Source organism: Diplotaxodon limnothrissa, linkage group LG3, assembly GCF_057381915.1.
Source record: "Diplotaxodon limnothrissa isolate DT_005_m linkage group LG3, D_limnothrissa_male_GT1.1, whole genome shotgun sequence".
NCBI classification, from domain to species: domain Eukaryota; kingdom Metazoa; phylum Chordata; class Actinopteri; order Cichliformes; family Cichlidae; genus Diplotaxodon; species Diplotaxodon limnothrissa.
Window position 1 is genome coordinate 33,414,137 of NC_140598.1, and position 7,702 is coordinate 33,421,838.

The 7,702-nt window shown below is 37.6% G+C and overlaps 1 long non-coding RNA gene and 6 other non-coding genes across 7 annotated transcripts; all 7 read right to left on the minus strand.

Annotated features, from left to right (window-relative positions):
* Nucleotides 1–648: 648 nt before the first annotated feature.
* On the minus strand, nt 649–4,339 carry LOC146635460 (uncharacterized). The gene is made up of 8 exons (XR_014905474.1): nt 4,304–4,339; nt 3,095–3,170; nt 2,775–2,885; nt 2,076–2,199; nt 1,761–1,822; nt 1,476–1,553; nt 924–982; nt 649–711 (listed from the first exon to the last, which is right to left on the minus strand). It is a non-coding gene; the product is annotated as an uncharacterized LOC146635460 (long non-coding RNA).
* Nucleotides 786–878, minus strand: LOC146635461 (small nucleolar RNA SNORD14). Its single transcript, XR_014905854.1, has one exon. It is a non-coding gene; the product is annotated as a small nucleolar RNA SNORD14 (small nucleolar RNA).
* LOC146635462 (small nucleolar RNA SNORD14) lies at nt 1,053–1,144 on the minus strand. Its single transcript, XR_014906076.1, has one exon. It is a non-coding gene; the product is annotated as a small nucleolar RNA SNORD14 (small nucleolar RNA).
* LOC146635463 (small nucleolar RNA SNORD14) lies at nt 1,624–1,716 on the minus strand. The gene has a single exon (XR_014905743.1). It is a non-coding gene; the product is annotated as a small nucleolar RNA SNORD14 (small nucleolar RNA).
* LOC146635464 (small nucleolar RNA SNORD14) lies at nt 1,929–2,020 on the minus strand. The gene has a single exon (XR_014905641.1). It is a non-coding gene; the product is annotated as a small nucleolar RNA SNORD14 (small nucleolar RNA).
* LOC146635465 (small nucleolar RNA SNORD14) lies at nt 2,371–2,463 on the minus strand. Its single transcript, XR_014905965.1, has one exon. It is a non-coding gene; the product is annotated as a small nucleolar RNA SNORD14 (small nucleolar RNA).
* LOC146635466 (small nucleolar RNA SNORD14) lies at nt 2,955–3,047 on the minus strand. Its single transcript, XR_014905545.1, has one exon. It is a non-coding gene; the product is annotated as a small nucleolar RNA SNORD14 (small nucleolar RNA).
* Nucleotides 4,340–7,702: the final 3,363 nt, after the last annotated feature.

Here is a 7,702-nt window from a genome sequence, read left to right on the forward strand (position 1 = left end):
AATATGTAACTGTTTTACCAAGTAGAAAATCAGGTACACCCATTTACCTACTTAATCTGACTAACTTCTCAGCCAACACCAACTCAACATTTCATGTATAGCCTGATTTATTCCCAAAATAGTCCTCGACACACTGGGTTTTCACAGTATAGTGAACTAATATAGTTGTTCAATGTCTGAAAACATTTCACAAATGTTATTCTGTAGTGTTAAAATTTACATGATGCAATTTATGTTCTCTGGGATTCTTCTTCATGTCACTGAGTTAGATGTTGAATAGTTTTCATCAGTTACAATCTATCAAATATTTAAGCATTTGCCCAAGCAATGCAGCCCAACGAGAAGCAACAGTGTACAGTCTAAAACCCCTTATTTGAATGAATGAATTTCAGCAAGAGAAGACAGATTAAAAACAAAATCTTTCGACACCTATTGGATCTTTATTACTTTAAAAATTATGTACAAGTAAAAATACAAAAAACTAACTTTGCAGCATGCATGGAAAATAAAAAACAGTTATTTCAAAACTAAGAACATCTCATTTATAGTCACAAAACTGCTAGCTTGTTTTCTGTTTAAGATTCATTTTATTTTTAAGATTAGATGACAGCCATCTTTCAAACTTCAACCTACAACAAAAAAAAAAAAAAAAAAAAACCCTACACAGCTGACTCATGTTTGATTGCAGGTCCATCAATGTTGACGTCCAGCCTGAAAGTGAGATAAATTGAGATAAAGTTAGATCTGGAAGAGAAGAGTTCACAAGCAAAGCTGCAATCTAATGTTCGCTCAGACATCCAAGGAAGATTTGAACCATCTTTGGTGTTTAAACCTCTGGTGGAAACTACGAATGGCAGGAAAAATCATCATCACAGCGATAAACTCTTCAAAGACGTAAGACTTCAACAAGTAACCGTACATACCAGCTTTAACAGCCTGGAGAATCCACAGATTAGCCTTGGTATCCGTGGCAATTATCTCCCTGAAAGGGAGAATACAATTTAGTTCTTAGAACAAAGACATTCAAAAGTAGAACTACGATCCTCTAATGTTCGCTCAGACATCCAAGGAAGATTTGAACCATCTTCGGTGTTTAAACCTCTGGTGGAAACTACGAATGGCAGGAAAAACATCATCACAGCGAACATTCCCCTTCCACGTTTTAATAAAGACTGTGGCTTCACGGGCATTTAAGGGGGAAAAAAAAAAAAAAAAAAAAAAATCTATACGTGATTGCTATCACATGTACTTTTTTAGGGGGAGAAACTCAAGAGTTAAATGGCTACAGTCAAAGTTAAAGGGGACACATCTACAACACCCCAGGACTTTAAAGCAGAGTACAAACTTACACATATACAAGTAATGTGACCCAAATGTTCAAATGGTGATAATTAGAAAAGAGGATCCAATATCCGTTTTTGTAACTACAGTGTCATACATCTCCATCATAGCCACGAACAGCTTGGAATACCTACCAGCTTCAGGAACTCTGACCACCAACACTTGTGCTGGAGAGTCTGCAGGTTGATCCTTTACAGAAACATCCAGTCAGCCTGAAAGTGAGATCGAGTTTAGGTCAGTACACAAGGCAGAAAGACACAAGATACAACAGGAATTAAATGTTCGCTCAGACATCCAAGGAAGATTTGAACCATCTTTAGTCTGTAGACCTCTGGTGGAAACTACGAATGGCAGGAAAAATCATCATCACAGCGAAACAATTTCAAAAGGTAAAGTCCAAAATATTAACAAATACATACCGGGAACAGCTTTGGTGACACAACAGGTTTACAGCTGGTGGGCATAACTGAAGACGTTCATCCTGAAACAGAGATCGAGGCAGAGTCAGCTCTGAAAGAAGACGTGTCAATAACAAGAGTTGTCTGTGAAGGTTCTCAGTCATCAACAAGAGTTAAACTTCAAAGTGTTCGCTCAGACATCCAAGGAAGACTTGAACCATCTTTGGTGTTTAAACCTCTGGTGGAAACTACGAATGGCAGGAAAAGCGTCATCACAGCGAACTGTAAACTCCTCAGAGCAGCTGTACCGCGATCAAATTACCTTTAATAGCTTACCCAGAATCAGGTGCAGTGATGCTGATCCACATCTGCTCCTCTCTGTCCAGAACTCCCTGAACCCAGCATGCTAACCCAGCTGAACAGCTTCATGACTTTTACTGAAGGCCATTCTCTGCAACGACTGGCAGAAACAGAAAATATGAATGTTAGTGTGAGTGTGTGTGTGTGTGTGTGTGTGTGTGTGTGTATATATATATATATATATATATATATATATATATATATATATATATATATATATATATATATATATATATATATATATATATATATATATAAAAATTCCCTTCAGTCGCTCAGACATCCAAGGAAGACTTGAACCATCTTTGGTGTTTAAACCTCTGGTGGAAACTACGAATGGCAGGAAAAATCATCATCATAGCGACTGACTGGGGGTTTACAGATTTAAGACACTTTTCCAGGGGAAAAAAGATTTAGATTCTCTCGGTATTTCAGAGAAAATATAAAGTAATTAAAATTTGCGTTCTCAATTTGTATGTCTAGAAATTAAAGACGTACACTGTACAGTCTACCCTGGAAAAAGCAGTTCAAAGAAATCCTTAAAAACTGAAAATCACTATGCCCATGATGAGTGGGCTAGAGACCAGGCACAGATTTAACTGGTCAGCAAGTATTTTCTTACACTGTACAAGTTTTAGTTAATGCATCAGTGGGTAACTTAACTGATAAACTCACCTGCAGATTTTAGTTCTTGAGGAATTCACCCCATCTTGCATCCTGATGCACCAGAGCACCTTCCACACAGTGCTGTCCCAGTTAAGCTCATTCTCTGTGGCTGATGGGAACCTGTGGAGACACTTGCTGCATTAGAAAGCCAGCATGTTAGCAGTAGCTGCTAATTAGGAACAGCTAGTAACGCTCAGACATCCAAGGAAGATTTGAACCATCTTTGGTGTTTAAACCTCTGGTGGAAACTACGAATGGCAGGAAAAAACATCATCACAGCGCAGGAAGACGCTTCATATGCATAACAAAAAGCACAAAGGAAAACTTACCTTGACTGTGCTGGAGACAAACTGTTGTGTGTGTCATCCTCGTCAAAAAGAACGCTGTTGAAGCGTCAACATCAAGCTGAAAGAAGAAAACACCATTCAGTTAATAGTTCAAGGCCACAGTGACCAGAGTAACTGGATCTCAAGAGAGTTAAATCAGCACAATTACTACACATTAGCTTTTACACTAGTCTGCCGTTTCATCCAAAGTCTACAGATCTGTGCATCTACAAAAGGGCCAAGATCTTGACATCTTTAGCCTTTGCGATCTTGTTTTACTTAATTTATAAATACAGATTAGGCATAAAATGTTTTCTATGATTTAGTAGTTCCTATGACAATTTAGTAGGTGTGTGCATACCATGTATTTTCTTTTAAAGTAAAGAGTTCTTATTTGATTTTATTCAAGTGGGTATTTTACTGACACTGACAATTTGTAACTTTGCTATGAAAACTACATTTCATTCTTATTAGTCTTAAATAAGCAAGTGATTTCAAATCTGATTGCGGCAGACATTTTTTTTTAAAATTATATCATGTAAATTATTCCTTTAATACAAGTTGGCTCTAAATTCGTACTTTTGCACTTTTTGTAGTTAGGAGGATTTTTAAAAATCATTTTATTTTTCATGCATTTTTAGTAAGTAACCCATTCATTAACCGTATACCTAAAATAACTGAGCTTAATGCTGTTTCACCATATCTGATACCAAAGGTCTATTTCCCTGATTATAATTTGTGCAACACCCCCACCACGTGTTCAGCTGATGGAAATTTCTGGATACTCCTTGCTTATCGTTTTAAATAAAGGGCGCGTTTAAAAAAAATAGTAATAAAATTGTAAAAAATTATAAAACAATTGAGCTACTATTGACATGCCTATTGATAAAACTTAAAATTATTACATCTTCAGTCACATTTTAGACCCTCTTCATGCCACCATATAGTTTTAATTTATATATCACTTGTATGTATGACTAACGCAGCGGTGTAACTCTAACTGAAGTGTAATTAACTGAATAAACTCTACAGACGTGATGTTACGAGAAAACCACGTGACAAGTTTACAACGACTCACACACAATCTGCCGCCATCCGTGAAATAAACGCCTCATCGCTGGTAAATATCGGCACGTTGCATCTCAACACAAAGTAATTAATAAATACAACGTTACATTTATTAACTAATATAAAGATTAAACGCATATTTACCCAGATGCAGACCAACACTCTCCACCTCGACTGCAGGCTCAAATGACGGAACACAGAGTTCCTCACCCTTTTATCTACAGGCGGCGACTAAATGGTGTAATTCAGTTTTACCGCCGCCTGCTGGACCGGAGGCTGAACTGTTAGTGCCTTCTTTTTAAAATGTTATGTATTCATTTGACGTAAATAAATAACTAAGGCATTTCATATAAATAATAATTTCATATTATATTTCTATTTATTGATATAATGCATGGCACATGGTTTCAAAAATATTTAACTCTGGTTAAATGGTGACATGGTGCGTTATCCTGCTGGAAACAGCCATCAGAAAATGGGTACACTGTAGTCATAAAGGGATGGACAGGGTCAGCACAGGCCTGTGGTGTTTAAATGATGTTCAGGTTGTATTAACACCATACTTGCACCACCTGCAGCAGCCTGAACCATTGATATGAGACAAGATAGAACCATGCTTTCATATTCCGGCCCTACCGTCACAGCAGAGATTGAGACTCATCACACCAGAAAAGTTTTCTCTCTCACTTTTCTCATGTGAATTTAGCCTCAGTTTCCACCGAGTGTGGCCTTCTGCTGCCTTCCTATCAGATTGAAGCAGTCTGACCACTCTCCTCTGACCTGGATATTTTTCTCTTTTTCAAACCCTATCGATGAGTGTTGAGGAAAATCCCAGATCAGCCATTTCTGAAATACTCAGACCAGTCTGTCTGGCAACAACAACCATGCTCAAAGTCACTTTAATCACATTTTTTCCTCATTTTGATGTTTGGATTGAACTTCAGCAGGACATCGTGACTATGTCTTCGTAGCTAAATCATTGCGTTGCTGCTGTGTGATTGACTCATTAGATATTTGCATTAAGGCAGAAACTTATATCATGAACCAGACAGAAATAAACACATAAAAAACATAATAATTAGAATATATGATGAATAAATAAAACCAGCAAAACTTGACTTCTCTTTAATTTAATATTAGATTAAAAACACAATTCTGTTAAACGTATTTTTCTAAAACAATTTTGAGTGGATTAAAGGTTGATCAGAGGGAGAGAGACAGAGATAAAGAGAGAGAGAGAGCCTCCCTCACTGTCACTGAATAACTGACTAACAGAACAGCCAATCACCTCTGCCCTGTACTCTCCATCTCGCTCCTGATTGGTGGATGCTGCAAAGATGACTGTTTGGTGCGTTCCTTCTCTTCCCCTCCTCTTCATCCCCTCCCTCCTCCGTGTGGTGGTGGTGCTGCTGCTGCAAGCTGCTGGTGTTGCCGTGACGATGATATCCTCCCCCTCCCACACACACACACACACACTAACAGGCAGCAAACAAGACGCTCTCGTGACGCGATGGCTTCAGGCTGGAGAACAGACAGCAGTGATCGGCTGCGTCTGAGGAAAACATGGTGAGTGCTCTCTTTAATTTCCAAGATGAGAGGACAGACGGACGACTGCGTGGACAGATGGATGGCTGGATGATTGATGGGTGGAGGAATGTGTGAGGATGACAGCAGCAGCAGCTGTAGCATGCTGTGTTTTCTTGATAGGGAGAGAGAGGGAAGAGGGGAGGATGGACAGACTGCAGATGGATGAAGGTGGAGGACTGAATGAATGAATGAATGCAGGAAGAAACTGATCAGCTTTAAAGCACATACAAGCCTGTGTGTGTGTGTGTGTGTGTGTGAGTGTATGTGTGTTTGTGTGTGTGTGTGTGTGTGTGTGCTGCCAGGCCTGTAAATGCAGGTTAGCATCCTGAGTGCTAACAGTAACAGTAGGTACGTCACTCCTGTGAACCAAAACTGGGCTGATCTGCTTTCATTTCTACAGCCACATATAAACAGACAAACACATACAGATATGGATGGATTAGCAAACAGACAGCAGGGGCAGGGAGCAGCAGGTCAGAGCTTGTTTGATGTTTGAAGTTAATGCTTCTTCATTTAAAGTCAGTCGAGTGACTACAAAAAATAAACTGACCACAGAGATGAAGAGAAGATGTTGAAATTACTGAAAAGATGCCAAATAAGCAATAATGATACAGAAAAAAAGCCAGAAGACATGAAAAACATCTACAAGAACAAGCAAAAATGACTAAAGAAGATATGAAAAAGTCACAAAATCGCTGCAAAGAGACCCAAAACTGAAAGTTAAAAGCATAAAAAAATAACAGAGAAAAAAACACAAAGACACAAAACTACAAAGAAAATCAAACCGACTGCAAAAGAAATGCAACAGTTAAAAATGTGCAAAATCTCCCCAAAGACGCATCGAGTCACCACAAAGCGAAGCAAAGCAATCAAAAATGCAAAAAAAACATATGCAAAGCCATAAAAAAAGTACTCCGAAAGAAGAAAAACAACTGAAAAAAATCACTAAAGAGATGCTAAATAACTTTTAACAGATGCAAACATTCAACAAACAAATAACAAATGTAAAGAGATACTAAATTAAAAAGACAAGACACATCTGACTATTCTCTTCTGCTTATCCAACACCAAGATAAAAATCTAACATCATAAAAAACACAAAGATTTATAAAATGAAAATAAAAGAAACATTGTAAAATTACAATAAAGAGACACAAAATTAGCATGAAAAGATGCAAAACAGCTACAATGACACACAAAACGACCACAACAGATTTCACACACACAAAAATCATCTCCACACAGAAAAAAACCCTGAATAGGAAACAAAAACTGTAAATCACTACACAGACACACCAGCAACCAGAACAGAGGCAAAATGCTACAAAGACGAGCATTAAAAGATGCAAAATCACTGCGAAGGCGAACAAAATAAATAAGAGTCACAAAACATTAAGGATGGACCAGGACTTCATTATCATCACAGTTATTGTGTTACATTTAAGTTTGTAACTAAATAGTTAGAGGTTTTGTAAATGGTCGTATCCAGGACAATCTAACCCTGATAACTGAGCTTAAGTGTTTGAGTTCAAGTATGTTATGACCACATGGTCAGTAGTGACAAGCATGAAAATATATGTCTGCAGGATGAACTGGATGAACTACAAATTACTCAAGAAGGAGCAAAGCTACTAGAAAACACATCAAAAAGATTACTAATCATCCATTTACTTAACAGCTCATCCAATATAGTCTATCCTAGGTGAGTGCAGAGTGACAAGCTGGGTCACAGAAAAGACTTTAAAGAAAAACAAGATGAGAGAAGGAGCCAGAAAACTAAGAAACAAAAACAGAAATTTGACTATAAAAAGAAAAAAAATATGCACGAAGAAGTGCAAATTGCAAACAAGCATAAAGATAGTGAAAAAGAGGTGCTTTGATGAAATCTGTAAACTGGGCATAAAATTAAAAAGCCTACAAAGACAAATAAATAGATGAAGTGATGAAACATTTTCA